The 17230-nt window shown below is 44.1% G+C and overlaps 2 protein-coding genes across 6 annotated transcripts in view; both read right to left on the bottom strand.

Annotated features, from left to right (window-relative positions):
- Positions 1 to 814, bottom strand: part of LOC308291728 (CD5 antigen-like) — a gene marked incomplete at its 3' end in the record, with an annotated part of 38761 nt that extends 37947 nt beyond the window's left edge. The window contains exon 1 of the mRNA XM_080733857.1: positions 718 to 814. The remainder of the gene's footprint in view (positions 1 to 717) is intronic.
- The window catches only part of LOC308291238 (uncharacterized protein), a 222159-nt gene that overhangs the window by 135936 nt on the left and 68993 nt on the right, over positions 1 to 17230 (bottom strand). The gene's annotated exons all lie outside the window — the stretch shown is intronic.

Genomic DNA, 17230 nt, shown 5'->3' with positions numbered 1-17230 from the left:
CACTGACAGCGTCACCGCCCACTGCACTCACTACACTGAGCACACACCCGGTGCACATTTCCGAACGCACCCGATATATAAAAGTCTGACCTGCAGGGGTGTCACAGGGGTATACTTTAGCTATTGAAAAATAGCAGATATAAAAGCTCTGCTATTTTTGAAAAGTCGTGAAAATGTGTGCAAATCTTTGAATACATTTGTAAGTAAAATTTTGCTTCTGGGGGGTCCCTGGAACTAAATATTCACATGAAAAAGTTTGAGCACCACTGACATATAAACATAGTTTTTTTCAAAAAACGATTTGAAATATTCAAAGAAGTTTTCACAATTTATCAAAAATAGCAGATCTACAAGCTCGCAGCTCGCTGTGTGCTTGTATATCTTTTTCAATAGTTAAAGCACAAAATAATGCATAATAATGAGTTCCCAGTCTAAATGGGTTAAACCCCCTCCCCCTATGAAGAACATTCATGGGGGGCCCACAGTGAATCCTTGTACCCAGGGCCCAGAATGTGGTGTGACACCCCTGCCGACCTGCCTTAACCTATTATGTGTAAATACTGTCAGTCCATCGTTTGTTTGTCTCTTTGATTGGTCAAAAACCTCAGAACTTTGAACAAAAACACATTTCACCCACTTTTCTTCCTTTTTCCTCCTCCTGTCAACCTGTGATGTGATCAATAAATGAAGCAGAATTTTAAATGGAATTTCTCTCACCTTTCACCACAAGAGAAGATGCTGTTGAAGTCCTTCTGCTCTCACTATGTGTGTGTGTCTGTCTGTCTGTCTGTCTGTCTGTCTGTCTGTCTGTCTGTCTGTCTGTCTGTCTGTCTGTCTGTCTGTCTGTGTGTGTCTCTATTTATAGCAAACTTAACTCCACCCTTTGACACAGTGTCATGTCACCCTCTCAACACACCCATGTTATACACTCTCAGAGTTACAGACCTGTAAGGGTCCATTTGGTTCCATTTGTACACTCTCAGAGTTACAGACCCTGTAAGGGTCCATTTGTACACTCTCAGAGTTACAGACCCTGTAGGGTCCATTTGTACACTCTCAGAGTTACAGACCCTGTAGGGTCCATTTGTACACTCTCAGAGTTACAGACCCTGTAAGGGTCCATTTGTACACTCTCAGAGTTACAGACCCTGTAGGGTCCATTTGTACACTCTCAGAGTTACAGACCCTGTAAGGGTCCATTTGTACACTCTTAGAGTTACCAGATTTCATGGTATTGTTTCTTCAAATGTACTGTTTTAGTAGGATATCTCTTCTGTCAGGCCGAAACCTCCTAACTCCAAAATGTTCATTTTCGTGAAAATGAGCTCAAGTGGAGTTAGGAGGTTTTGACCGAAGGGCTTTTTACTACTTTTCATTGGTTCAATATTATTCTAACCAACACACAGACGTAAAGGGTGTTCAATAGCACATATTTATGAAAAAAAAGGAGCCAAATCGGGTGGAGTTGGCTGGTTTGGCAGAAAGTGTTGAGTTAGGAGGTTTTGTCCCAAGCACTTTTTACTACTTTCCATTGGTTTAATATTATATTAACCAACACTCAGATGTAAAGGGTGTTCAATAGCCCTGATTTATGTGAAAATAAACATTTATTTATGTGAAAAAGCAGTTAATCTAATCTGCAGTTAACCTAATCTTCCAATGTTCAATGGCAAAAATACATTTAATTTGTTAATCACAATGACGGTGTGAAGTCGTTAGACGTTAGTTACTCACCAGCGTTAGTTTCAGTGAGGTTAAGGTTAGGGTTAGGGTTAGGCATAGTTTTACTGAGGTTAATGTTGGGGTTAAAGTTAGGGTTAGGGTTAGGTTTAGGTGGTCACACCTCCGCGCGGTCCAAGCGAACAAAAAGGAGCGCTCCCTAGCACCAGTTCAGCCAATCAAAAGCTTCCATGGGCGGGGTTTGCCCAGAACTCATGTGCGTTTCCAAATAACGCGTCGTGGACAGCCGTACGGTCCCCGACCGTGGCCTGTTCGTCTGACTCAGTGGTGGAAAAAGTACTCAAATGTTTTACTAGAGTAAACGTATCTATCCTGCAATGTAACACTGTTACAAGTAAACGTAGGGAATTCGAAATTAAAAGTACTTTGTCGTACGGGGCCGCCCAATGGCCTAAGCCAGGGGTTCCCAAACTTTTTTGTCTCAGGGTACCCCATGAATATTTATTTTAATCCGAGGCACCCCTACATTATTGCGACCGTAGGTCGCATTTACTATCAAACCCTGCACAAAGTGTAAGTCCGTCAGTCCGTCAGTCCGTCAGTCTGTCTGTCACACCTCACACGTCACACTCTTGCCCTGCTCATATCTCCGCAACCGTTGCCCCGATCCATGCCAAATTTTGCACACACACTCCTTACCTGCCAAACTACAACCTCCAAGGACCCCCGGAGCTCCAGGGACCCCCAGGTCCCTGGGGGACCCCCAGATGTAAAAAATGACCAAATGTGCTAAACTGACCAAATGACCACCCCAACGGGGCTGCTCACGGGGAATTCCCGGGGACCACCGACTCCTGGTGCTCCAGAACGGATGCAAAAGTGGTGGCGCCCCCAGTGGAGGACCCCCTACACTGCAGCTCACATAAAATGCCGTAACTCCGGCTAGGAGCGACCGGGACAGCCGGGGCCGGTACCTATTCGTCCGCCTTGCCGGCGCGGAGACCCCACCCCTCATTTCTCACATGGCCCTCTTCTAGCGCCACCATGAGGCCGATTCTTGCAAAACACATTTTTGGACACTGCTCCTACAATTTTTGCCCTAAAATCACGCAAATCGGTACACAGTATGTCTACACTCATCCCATCAACATGAATCTGTCCCATATAGCGCCACCTCCAGGCCGATTTTTAAAAACACATTTTTGGACACTGCTCCTACAGATTTTGCCCTAAAATCACGAAAATCACTACACAGTATGTCTACACTCATGTCATCAACATGGATCAGGAAGATTTTGGCAAAACACATTTTTGCCCTATTTGTGGAGATAAGTGACCTACGGTCGCTTATCTCCCGATTAGGGAGCCTTACTGGTAATTGTCACTCCCAGCACCTTATATTTATAGCATATCGTTGTCGGGTGGAAACCTTGTATGTCCAAAACCGTTCGTTTTGTATTTATCATCTATGAAATGTACAGATCTACAAGCACACAACGCCTCGCATCGCAAGGCGTTGTGTGCTTGTAGATCGGCTGTTTTCACTAATTTTGTGCGACAGTCCTGTATGATGAAGCAGGGCTTTGCTTTACCAAAAGACGTACACATTTGAAACTTGGAGATACGAGGTTTCTGCCCGACAGTGACGATATTTTAGTGATTATGTTCTGAGGAAAACATTGAGATAATAGCCATTTTGGTTAGAACTGACTGAAAACAACTTTGTACTTCAAGTTTAAAATACCAAATATGTTTGTGTCCAAGTGGCCAAATAAATTGGAAATATTATCAAATGATCTCGCAGCACCCCTGGACTGCCGTCACGGCACCCCAGGGTGCTCCGTCGCCCACTTAGAAAACCCCTGGCCTAAGATGTCATCCTGGGCTCTGCTCTCCCTCTGCCAACCTGGGGAGAGCCCCGAACTGAGCTCATGCTTCCTTCAATGCATGAGGAGTGAGCAGGCCGCTTCTTATCACCTGACAGGGGGGAGCTTCCCCGGTTGGACATGGAAGGAACTAGCCTGGGATCCCTTGAGTCGGGAGCGGAAACCACTCTACGTCCGTCCGTCCGTCCGTCCGTCCGTCCGTCCGTCCGTCCGTCCGTCAGACGTCACACTTTGCCCCCACTCATATCTCCGCCACCATTGCCCTGATCCATGCCAAACGTTGTACACACACTTCTTGGCTGCCAAACCACAACCTCCACCCCTCATTTCTCACATGCCCCTCTTCAAGAGCGACCATGAGGCCGATTCTTGCAAGACACATTTTTTGACAGTCATGTCATCAACATGGATCTGTCCCATTTCCCATATTCCCTCCTGATTGGCTACCATTTCAAAGTTTGTGTATGCGACCTGATGGTCGCTTATTTCCCGATTTATTTTAACAATAATTTATGGGTTCATTTTACGCCCTCAAGAGTTCACCTCTTCTTTACTTGTGTAAACCTGTAATGTGACAATAAAGCTGATTCAGATTCTGACTATGAGACTGACCAATGACCAATGACTAAATAAACATCACACTGCCCTATCTGCTGAGTGTTTTCAGATATTTAACCACTTGAACTGTCAATACTTAATAAACTTTTTCCCCCCTGGCCTACACCAAAGCTCTTTCCCAAAAATAGCCAATCTAATAGCCGATCTACAAGCTCACAACGCCTCGCATCGCAAGCCGTTGTGAGCTTGTAGATCTGCTATTTTTAGCTAAAGTTCTCAGAATATGGACGCTAGGGTTCAAGTGGTTCATATAAAAAAGGAGAAGATTTGGAGGACCCCCTTTAGTAACTCTGGGGAACCCCTAGGGGTCCCGGACCCCCCGTTGAAGACCCCTGCTGTAATGTGACTACCAGTAAGACTCCCTAATCGGGAGATAAGCGACCGTAGGTCGGTTATCTCCACAAATAGGGCAAAAATTTGTTTTTCCAAAATCTTCCTGATCCATGTTGATGACATGAGTGTACTGTGTAGTGATTTTCGTGATTTTAGGGCAAAATCTGTAGGAGCAGTGTCCAAAAATGTGTTTTTAAAAATCGGCCTCAAGGTGGCGCTATATGGGGCAGATTCATGTTGATGGGATGAGTGTAGACATACTGTGTAGCGATTTGCGTGATTTTAGGGCAAAAACTGTAGGAGCAGTGGCCAAAAATGTGTTTTAAAAATGGGCCTAAAGGTGGCGCTAGAAGAGGGCCATGTGAGAAATGAGGGGTGGGGTCTCCGCGTTGCCTTGGCGGACGAATAGGTACCGGCCCCGGCTCTCCCGGACGCTCCCAGCCCGAGTTACGGCATTTTATGTGAGCTGCAGTGGAGGGGGTCCTCCACTGGGGGCGTCACCACTTTTGCATCCATTCTGGAGCACCAGGAGTGGGTGGTCCCCAGGAATTCCCCGTGAGCAGCCCCGTTGGGGTGGTCATTTGGTGCACATTTGGTCATTTTTTACACCTGGGGGTCCCCCAGGGACCTGGGGGTCCCTGGATCTCCGGGGGTCCTTGGAGGTTGTAGTTTGGCAGGTAAGGAGTGTGTGTGCAAAATTTGGCATGGATGGGGGCAACGGTTGTGGAGATATGAGCAGGGCAAAAGTGTGACGTGTGACGTGTGACAGACAGACAGCCCGTGGAGGTTTTGATAGTAAATGCTCCCTACGGTCGCAATAAAGTTGATTCAGATTCAGATTCTGACTATGAGAGTCTGAAAACATGACTAATGACTAAATAAACATCAAACTGCCCTATCTGCTGGGTGAAGTACAACAATGTGCAAACACAGCAGCGAGACTGCTGATCTGGTCCTTGTACCCATAATATGGAGATCCCTGATGTCATCAATATTAAGCTCATGCCTGGGAATGCCCATATATGGACATATTGTGTCAGTCGAGGTGCGCGCGCGCGCGCACACACACACACACACACACACACACACACACACACACACACACACACACACACACACACACACACACACACACACACACACACACACACACACACACACACACACACACACACACACACACACACACACACACACACACACACACACACACACAACGTCATCAATATAATTACATCCATATCGGATTAAAAACTCACAGTGAACATCAACAGTGACTCCAGGTGAACTGACTGTAGTGATGTTGTTCATTGCCTGACAGTTGTATGTTCCACTGTGCCTGGGTTGGATGTTAGAGATGGTCTTTGTCTTCTTCCGTGCCACTCTAGTGTTGTCTTTGAAAATGGTGTAACTCTGGATTGGTGGATTTGATCCACTGCTGCTGCAGGTGAAAGTGATTGAGCTTCCTTTGAAAACATCTCCTGGTGGACTTAATGCCAAAAGGACGTTCTTAGGACCGTCTGTTGGAGAAAGATGTATACCAGTCTTTATCATTCTGTGCTGACTCTGGTGACTGAAAGTCCACCAGGGATCAATAAATGTATTATTTTCTTATCTTACTCAACTATTAAAATATCTGAAAAAATCAGAAACACAATTAACCTGCTTGAATAAATAATGCTGTTGTTTTGTTGCCAGTAAAAACTAAATCAATATATAAAATACAAACACTTTAGTTTACTTACACTGAACATTTAGATAATGAGGAGATGATCTCTGTGATCCATGTCTGTTTGTCCCCTGACAGATGTACTGTCCAGCGTCTGCAGGAGTTACATTCTCCTTCACCAGCTGAGGACCAGTGGAGATAGATCTACTATCTCTGTACCAGGTGTAGATGTCTACTGGTGGGTTGGCATCACTGCTGCAGGTCAGAGTCACTTTGCTGCCCTCAACAACTTCTCCTGGTGGATCCACTGATACTGAGGGCTTTTCTGGAGGGTCTGTGGAAGAATAAACATTGATACTGTACACTAAAATAACTGCAGTATTTATAAAGAATAGGACACAATATTGCTCACTAGGAATGAAAAATGGTAAATGGTAAATGGTGCATTTATATAGCGCTTTTAATCCAAAGCGCTTTACATAGATTGTGCATTACATTCACCCATTCACACACACATTCATACACCGGTGGCGGAGGAAGCCATGCAAGGCACCAACCTACTCACCGGAGGCAATTAGGGGTTCAGAGTCTTGCCCAAGGACCCTTCGACATTAACTCAGGGGGAGCCCGGATTCGAACTGGGAACCCTACGGGATTTATACCCTTCGTGCTCTAATACCAGTTTCTCTACCCCTGAGCTATGCCGCCCCCTGAACAATTGGCAATCAATGATTTGAATAATGTGGTGTCAACATTACACCAGCTTTGGTCAGAATAATAAAATACTGAACACTACTCATGAAGAACATAAAATGATCTCATCTTAATCTTGTTCTCTCTTTCCATCTCTTTCTACATTTAACTCATTTAATGCTGTCCAACGAGTTTGACGAGTTGACTTTTCAACGGTCCAGGACACCATGACAAGTTCCTTATTTTGACACTGGATGGCACTGTTCGCTAGCTTATGGGACACCAATTATTACCTGATGACACCGGAACAAAAACAGTTTCCATTTTTCTTTTAGGAAAATAGCTTAAATGAATGTGTGTGGGGAAAGGGGCACATGGCACAATGGCATTTCAGCCAATACAGTTTGTATTCATATTTAAAAGGATCTGGGTTGTCTAGTGTAAAGCGTCTCAGTGTGTAGCAGCAGCCAGAGATCAACACATGAATCACCATGGATTAAAACAAAACATGGATTAACAAATAAATACTGCACTGTCTAAGTGTTAAATTCAGGTGTCTGTTTAGGCTATATTTTATGTATTTGCGACCGTAGGTCGCACTTACTACAGAAAGCTCCACCAGGTGTCCGTGCGTCCGTCAGTCAGTCCGTCACACGTCAGACGTCACACTTTTGCCCTGCTCATATCTCCGCAACCGTTGCCCCGATCCATGCCAGATTTTGCACACACACTCCTTACCTGCCAAACTACAACCTCCAAGGACCCCCGGAGCTCCAGGGACCCCCAGCTCCCTCGGGGACCCCCAAGTGTAAAAAATGAGCACATGTGCAAAAATTACCAAATGACCACCCCAACGGGGCTGCTCACGGGGAATTCCTGGTGACCACCCACTCCTGGTGCTCCAGAACGGATGCAAAAGTGGTGACGCCCCCAGTGGAGGACCCCCTCCACTGCAGCTCACATAAAATGCCGTAACTCGGCCTAGGAGCGTCCGGGAGAGCCGCGGCCGGTACCTATTCGTCCGCCAAGGCAACTCGGAGACCCCACCCCTCATTTCTCACATGGCCCTCTTCTAGCGCCACCTTCAGGCCGATTTTCACAACACATTTTTGCCCACTACTCCTACAGTTTTGGCCCTAAAATCACGCAAATTGCTACACAATATGTCTCCACTCATCCCATCAACATGAATCTGTCCCATATAGCGCCACCTTCAGGCCGATTTTTAAAAACACATTTTTGGACACTGCTCCTACAGATGTTGCCCTAAAATCACGAAAATCACTACACAGTATGTCTACACTCATGTCATCAACATGGCTCAGGAAGATTTTGGAAAAACAAATTTTTGCCCTATTTGTGGAGATAAGTGACCTACGGTCGCTTATCTCCCGATTAGGGAGTCTTACTGGTAAGTGCTACTGTGTTGTAGTCTTAAGGGAAACATACAGACCCATTATTTTCAATGTCAGCCGCACCCAGGCGTGGGTTTGCCACCTCGCACGCCGCGTCGACAGGGGGTCCGGGACCCCTAGGGGGTCCTCAGAGTTACTGCAGGGGGTCCTCCATATCTTTGTGTGAAAGAAACATTTCTTTAGCCATAAATTCTTTAGCCATAAATAGCAGATCTACAAGCTTGTAGATCGGCTATTTTCTGCAAAGAGGTTTGGTGTAGAGGGGGAAAAAGAGCAGACTAAGTAGAGAGTGAAAGGTCAAGTTTATTAAGTATTGACGGTCCAAGTGTTTAAACATCTGAAAAAACCAATTTACATGAATCCAAACCTTCTCGGCAGGGTTTGCCTGCGTCACCGAACCGTTTGCCTAGAACTGACGTGGGATTCCAAATAACGCATCATGAACCTAGCTGACCTCTCATCTTCGGACATCACAAAGCCCAGACAGCCTCAGTGCAGCTACACTGTCACACACATACAGGGGCGTCACAAGGGGGGGGGGGTTCTTCTTCTGGGGGATGCCCGGAACTAAATATTTTGAGATGGGGGTCCGTGGCCAAATAAAATACATATCATCTTGGGGGTCCTTGACATGAAAAAGTTTGAGCACCACTGACGTGGAAACATAGATTTTCAAAATAGCAGATCTACAAGCTCACTTAAGCTGAGCTTGTATATCTGCTATTTTTCAATAGTTAACATCCATGGGGGGCCCGCAGTGAATCCTTGTACCCAGCGCCCAGGATTTGGTGTGACGCCCCTGCACACATAGATTAGACCCAACCAAATGATAACTAGAGAAAAGGATAAATACATCACTTATTGGAAGGAGCTTACACAATCACAACACAAACACGGAACATATCTGGCCCTAAACGGACTCAGCACAGCAACTGTGCTGTGTTTGTGAACTGGGTGAATTGAGGACACATGTCATCAAACGGTGCTTCTGAGGTTCAAATATGCTGAATAAATGATGGACCTTGATGTGGAAAGGGTTGAAAAGCAGTGTTTTAAAGTGAACTCTAGGTTATCCTCTGCTGTATTTCATAGGGGTGTAACGATACATTTTAACAACGATACGATACACATCACGATACATGGTTAACGATACATAGACGATATTCATTTGGTTCATTCATGGCGATACGATACAATTCGATTCAATGATTTAAAATAGTAACTATTTAGCAACAAAATTAAATCTGTGTAAAACGTGTAAAAATCTATTATTATGGAAGTAAACGCTGTGATTATCTAGCAAATACAGGGACATTATATTTCAACGCATATGAAGAAACCCACCTTGACATGAACACAGAGATTAGACACATTTATCGATAGACCAAGAGTAGCTATATGGAATGGAAAAGTCATAGACCCCTCTTTTTCATTTTCCCTCTTAAAATTGCTAAATACAAGGCACAAATACTTCTAGTTTCCATACAATCAATTATTTGCATTGCAAAATGATTCGATACCGATTACCGCATTTTAAAACGATACGATTCAAAGCCACAACGGTACGATATTTTGCTTTTGCAAACAATATAGTAGATCATTGCAAATTAAAAACGATTTTTTGATTCAGTTACTATATCGTTACACCCCTAGTATTTCACTCTTTCTGCTTTTGCTGCTCCTTGTATGACAGCTGTTGTCATGACAACTACTGTACATGTAGCTCTGCTTGTCATTAGTCACTCAAACATGGAGAGGACCTGTGATGTCATGCCATACGTTTATATTTGTGTTTGTTCTATTTGGTCAAAGGTCCACAGAATGAGAGGCCTGCTCTGCCGGAAACATCATGAAAGAAAGTTATGGACATTTTAGTATAATGAAGCCATTGTGATGTGATTGTGAACTAGGTTACAGTGGATCGTCTATAAATGCTTCCCAGATACAGATATCCCAGATATTTGGTTCCATGTGTACACTCTCAGAGTCACAGACCTGTAAGGGTCCATCTAGTTCCATGTGTACACTCTCAGAGTTACAGACCTGTAAGGGTCCATTTGGTTCCATGTGTACACTCTCAGAGTTACAGACCAGTAAGGGTCCATCTGGTTCCATTTGTACACTCTCAGAGTTACAGACCTGTAAGGGTCCATTTGGTTCCATGTGTACACTCTCAGAGTTACAGACCTGTAAGGGTCCATTTGTTTCCATCACTCTCAGAGTTACAGACCTGTAAGGGTCCATTTGGTTCCACGTGTACACTCTCAGAGTTACAGACCTGTAAGGGTCCATTTGGTTCCATGTGTACACTCTAAGAGTTACAGACCTGTAAGGGTCCATTTGGTTCCACGTGTACACTCTCAGAGTTACAGACCTGTAAGGGTCCATTTGGTTCCATCACTCTCAGAGTTACAGACCTGTAAGGTTCCATTTGGTTCCATCACTCTCAGAGTTACAGACCTTTTATTCAGGGCTATCTCTTTATGCGTTTCTGGTACAGGCATGTGCACACATAGACATCAAAGGGGGCTCGAGCCACTGCCCTTTTATCCATCAGTTAAAAGTGCCCTCTCCAGACCATGAATGGAGTTTTTACTATGGTGAAAGAAATGCAAATGCCCCTCTTCCCATGCCATACCTGAAGGCAGCGTTCAAGAGAATTTCCTTGTCCAAACTCTCCTGAACTAGAATGCAGCATCTTTTGTTGAAATCAAGAAATGTCGAAAATTGCCAAACGTGTCGCGCTGTGACGCGTTGTGAGCTTGGAGGTCTGCTATTTTCGATGTTTCACCAAAAGGCCCTTTTAGAAATGTCAGCCCCTGGCCCCCTGCCTCTCTAACATTCTCTGCACAACCCTGTTCTGGTAATATTATTGTTCATGTATGTCAGTGACAAAAAAATAATTTTGACAAAAACCACAAGCCACCTCCAGGCCATTGGTTATGACATCAGGCAATGTTTTGTTCTTTTCAGAAATTTTCATAATAATATTGATGACATCAGGGATCTCCATATATGGGCATAAAAGGGACAAGAACAGAAATAATTAGCAAGTGTGACTCGCGTAGCGACAACCACACTAGTCATCATGAGACTCATGACACAATATGTCCATATACGGGCATCCCCAGATATGTCCTCACCCTCCGCTGTAGATGAGGTCCTACGGTCCTTCATGCCGTCTGTGGTGGAACTCCTCCACAGTGAGGTAGATCACTCTTTTCCTATCCACAAAGTAAAGGTATAAAACAGGGGTCTTCAATAGGGGGTCCGGGACCCCTAGGGGGTCCTCAGAGTCACTACAGGGGGTCCTCCAGATCTTTGAGTGATAAAAACCTTTTTCTCCTTTTTTATATTAATCACTTGAACCCTAGCGTCCATATTCTGAGAACTTTAGCCAAAATTAGCAGATCTACAAGCTCACAGCGCCTCGCCCTGCAAGGCATTGTGAGCTTGTAGATCGGCTATTTTTGGCAAAGAGCTTTGGTGTAGAGGGGAAAAAGAGCAGACTATTTACAGAGTGAAAGGTCACGTTTATTAAGTATTGACGGTTCAAGTGGTTAAATATCTGAAAACGCAAATTGACATGAATCCAAAATACACTGACGATTGTGCTGTCAAACAATGACACTATATGGAATCTATGATAAGGTGGGGGTCCCCGCTTCATCTCTCTCTCGACTAAGGGGTCCTTGGCCTGAAAACGTTGAAGACCCCTGGTATAAAACAATGTACGTCAGCGTGCGTGTAACAGCTGCACTCACATGCACTCACGGTCAACCTCTCACACATACCGGTACACACGTTTGTTATGAAATAGGCCTACATTTGCAGGCATTGACACTAAGGCTTACCCACCTGCCCCCGGTAGGTAAATCAAACTTTGGGGCAGGTGAAGTTTCCTTTCAGGTTGCCTGACCGGGCAAGTGCTTGTTTGAGAGGGGACGCAACCGTCCACGTATACACAACACCAGATATCTGTCTAAACACCTGAACGTGGCCAGCGTCTTCTGGTCTGTGGAATGTCAAATAAGAGCACTGTTTACCTATAATGGGCTGTTTTCACTGTTGCTACACTTCAAAATATAAAATAGGGGTGAACCCATAGTCATATTCAATCATAGCTATGTAGGTATTTGGATACATATTTATTAGGGATGTTAATCAACGCATTATTTGCGAATCGACGCGTTGTGGCCGAAAATCGACGCGTCGATCGACTTTTTTCACTCCCCCCCCCCCCCCCCCCCCCCGCTAAGCTGCAGCTGAGAGGAGACCACAACGGCGCATTACTTTAAGCAACACAACTTGCAGCAGCACCCACCAGAACTTGCATCAAAGCCCTAATAATAATTATAATAAACAATTGCTCTTCCTTGCGTTAGGATGGAGTCTGTTCTCTATAGACTAGAAGCGGAGTGACAAAGTCCATGGAACCGTTCCGTTGTGGGAGCGCTCAGGCTGGCGGTTACCCCAGGCTAGTGTATCAAATGTGGAGCTTTGTTTGGTCTGCCTCGCTGGCTCGCTCTCCCTTCCCGACCGTGTCCACGGGTGTGTCGCATTAACGGCGAGTAGTGTATTTATTTTGTGTTGTGTTTTATTGTCAATCTTGACAAAATCACTGCACACGAGGCGACGTTGCCATTAAATAAGCGAGCTTTCGTGTCAAGCATGCATGCAAAGGCAGGAGGTAAACAAAACACATCCAGTCGGCGCGCACTGCTATGACGCGGCACACAAACAGACCAGAAGTGTTTCTCAACCAGTAGTCCGCGGACCTGACCAGCGCCGCATGCATGCGAATCTGCGATCCATGCTTGCAACACAGACATTCACTCGTCCCCGACACAGACAGACACACACACACACACACACACCGGTCCTCTCACATTTGGAAAACATTGACGCTTATAACGAACAAGCGATTACAGTAGTCAACGAAATTGACACGTGAAAAGTTTGACTTTCTCTCTTAGGCTGAGAGCGGACCAATATGGGAGGAACTGGAGGAAATGGTTCTCTTACCTGATACCACAAACCATGTTGACTCTCCACTAGATGGCGCCTTGTAACTGACTTGTAACTCATTGATTGATTGTATGTTTAAAAAAAAAGGAAATGTTATCCATTATTATGTCTACCTTGTGATATAATGCCCACCTCAACACAATTCTATGTTCTTTTGTTTCCCCCTTTTTTATTCCCTTTTAATTTTTTTCCTTTACTTTTCTATTTTTGAGCGGTGGTCACACCGTCTCCATAGCGTGGCCGTGTGTGTAGGTATGTTTGTATGTATGTATGTGGGTGGGTGGGTCTGTATGTAGCCTCAAGCCTGTGGTGTAGTACCTTTTATTTCCACACATGTTAAGGGAGGGGCGCTGTTTTCAGGCCAGTCCAGGCACACACACACACGCACACACACACACACACAGGGGGGGGGGGATGTGCGGGGGGGAGGTGACAGGATTCATAGATCTAGAAACCACCGCTCAGTTCACACGGGTGTGATTTTTTGATTGTATGTGACTTTCTCATATTTGTATGTTTATTGTAGATAATAAAAAATTAGTTACAAAAAAAACTAAAAAAAAACACATTTTTGGGGGAAAAAGATAATAATAATAAAAATAAAAAAAACGTTTCGATTTTTCGACTCATACTTTTTGAGTCGCGGTGAGCATGAGTCGATTTTCGGGTCGATTGTCACATCCCTAATATTTATTATTTAGGCGTGACATTTTTATCGCACAGCCACAGAAAGTAAAGCTAAATAAGCGTTAAATTGAACGGTAATTCTATTTACTATAGAATTATAGTAAATAGACTATTTAATTTACTTTTCAGCAAAGTGGGCATGACCTTTGGGCAAGTAGAACATGACCTGTACTTGCCCAAAGGGCAAGTGCCTCTGAGACCTTAGTGTCAACCCCCGAGTTTGCAGACGACAGGATCTCACCTCTGGGCGAGGGGACCAAAGCTTTGGGCGAGAGGTTTTCAGGGCGAGTGGGCAAGTGGATTGGTATTCTTTACTTCTACTCCACTAAATCCAGATTATTATAGGATTTATCTCAGAGGCAATTTCAATGGGAATGGAGTGGTTTGCTGCCATTTGTGGATTTCTGAGAAAATAAATAAAAAACAACAACAACGCTCCATTCCCTTTGAAATGCATTGTCAGAATCCACCCTCATAGCTAGAATAAAAGTGCTGTCTGACCGTGTCCTTACAAAGTATTTCTACGTTGCAGTATTGATACTTTTACTTAAATAAGAAATGTGAGTACGTTTTCCAACTCTGCAAACAACGTCTACACAATCACACACACTCAACTGTGTCAAGTTGCTTAGCAGCCATTGAGTTATGAGAGCAGTTCACTACAATCACAGAGACAACCGGATCTGCTAATAGACCTCAACGCACTGAATAGTCGGGGGGCCCAGGGATATTTTGGTTCAGATTCTCGCAAATTCGCCAAATTTGGCACAGATGTTGTCCATAACATACTTAATCATTTTAAGATGGGTGCCAAGATGGGCACCCCATGGTACTGCCATATTGTGCAATGCAATTGGTGTCCCATTAACTTTACATTATAGGGAAAAAAAGCAAAAAAATAATCTGCTTTAAGTAGCATATAACTGGTCAAACTAGGGTTTTTTCATGATTCTGAATCCATTGCAAGCATTTGTTTTGCACAAAAAACATTCTGTGTGCTAGAAATGGCCTCAGAAAACAATACACGTATGGGTGAGTATTCATGTTAGTCGGAGGCCTTAGGGTTTTTTTTTCTCGTGCTAATCAGTCTAAAAGTTCAAAATTTTGCCCAGATGTAGCTCAGGGCATGCTCTAATGATTTAGCTAGGGCGCCCGAGTCTGCGACATTCGGGGTCGCCACAGCGGCCAAATCAAGTTGGGCTCCCATCGACTTTAGTGATGAAAAGTGATGAGTCATCACTTTTCAGAGTTTTGTGGGTGCTGTGGTGACCCCGAAGGTCGCCGGTCAATTCAGGCCGGGTACACATTTTAGTGTATGGGAGGGGCTTACAGTACATGTACAGTATGTAGCAACATATTTGTTTTTGTAGGCTAATTTCTGATTTAGGCCTAACTATAGGTTAGGCCTAAATGGGTTAACCTACCTCTGCCTTAGGTCTCACTCACAGCAGCCGTGCACTGTTAACTGATTGACCGGCAGAAGAAGTCTACCAAGGTCGGAATCTATAATATTAACATGGAAACAAAAGCCAAGGAGAAAGGAATGCTTTTAGGCTATTTTCTATCTACAGAGGTAAGTCATTTTCGGTTTGTTTGTCATGATTGTACGGAATGCACGCGGCTGCTTTCTCATCAGCTTGGCAGCAGCCTGGAGTAGCTACGCATCACACATGCATTACGCACCGAGGCTCTTTTTTCCACGCAGTTAATCATCTGATCCTAGACCAGCATAATCATCTCACAGTCTGGCTCATGGCTAACTGACCTTATAGGTCAGCCAAAACGCAGCAAACACGTTAAACAGTTTGTTCCTTATCCTGATCAGAGCACAGCAGCGCACGCCAGCGCACGCACGCACGCACGCACGCACACACATTGATTGATTGCTTTAACAAGTTGCATAAAAAAGCAGAAAGTACACACACGTCACACACAGTACGGGTCCACTCGGGTAATACACATAATGATTGACAGCCCCGTGTTCTGAGAGAAATGTGGCCATTCCGACCCGGCTCAGAGTGATTATGATAAAACACTGACAGAACCCCGTACGGGTCTCTCTGGGTCCTCAGGTAATTTCGGGGTCGAGGAGACGTGAAGACCTCTAATCTGAAGCTCTAGTCTGAGGGAGCTGGACACAGATCAGGTCATAGGAATAGACTAGTCTGTTTGGTGAAGAGACACCTAAGCTCTATAGTCTGTGGGAGCTGGACAGAGTGTGTGTGCATCTGCATTGTGCATGTAATGTGTGTGCACTGCGGTGCTGTCTGCACTCTGCTGCTGCACTGTTAATCTCCTCCTCGTCTCGCAAGCCTGACTGACTATACTTTGTCCTATGTGTGTTGCACGGCGAAAATAGCTGATCTGCAAGCTCACAACGCGTCGCATCCACCCACGAGACAACGTGAGCTTGTAGATCAGCTACTTTAACCAACGTGGAAACATGCTGTGCACGAGAAACGTCTGCCTTCTAGTGGGGTTCCTTGTACATGTAATTTTTTTTTTTTTTTTCTAGTGGGGTTCCTTGTACATGTAATTTTTCTTTTTATTTCAAATGTGTGTTAAAGTTTCTTTCACTTCCAATTTGTAGATTATGGTCTATAGAACAATTTTGGTTAGAGTGTCAAGACAGTAGATTGAAGAAAAATATATTTTTTGCCCTATTTCCAAAATGACCAAAATCGGAATTGTGTTTTTTGAACAATGTCTTAGTTTTCCCACAACTGCTGTGTAATATATATATATTTGTATTGCTATATCAAGTCAATACTGTGTGGGGAATCAATTGGAGTCAAATATTTGTTTTGAATGTTATGATATTTCACACAATGAGACAATAACATGGTTATTACATTCAGCCCTTCACAATAAGGGTGCAGGAAGACTGGGAACTAGGCAGTGGGCACATAAATATTGTGGGCACCTCAATGTTAAGTTGGATGAAATTATTGCTGTGTGTGGTTCTATATGGGCTGAGTCAATAATTTTGACAAATAATAGCATGCAGCAACGTCTAAACATTTATATATATATAGACCTTTATATATATATATTTTCCTTTTTTTTTTTTTTTTTTTTTTTTTTAATAGCCAAAAGTATAAAAAAAATATGGTTAAAAAAAGAACTAAAAAAGAACTATGTAGTTCATTTTGGGGAACCATGAACTTTAGTTCATAATGGGGAATTATGAACTAAAAATGAACTAGTTCATTTTAGAAGTT

The sequence above is a fragment of the Nannobrachium achirus genome (assembly GCF_963921795.1).
Source record: "Nannobrachium achirus genome assembly, chromosome: 9".
Lineage (NCBI taxonomy): Eukaryota > Metazoa > Chordata > Actinopteri > Myctophiformes > Myctophidae > Nannobrachium > Nannobrachium achirus.
This window is presented reverse-complemented; position numbering and strand designations above follow the sequence as displayed.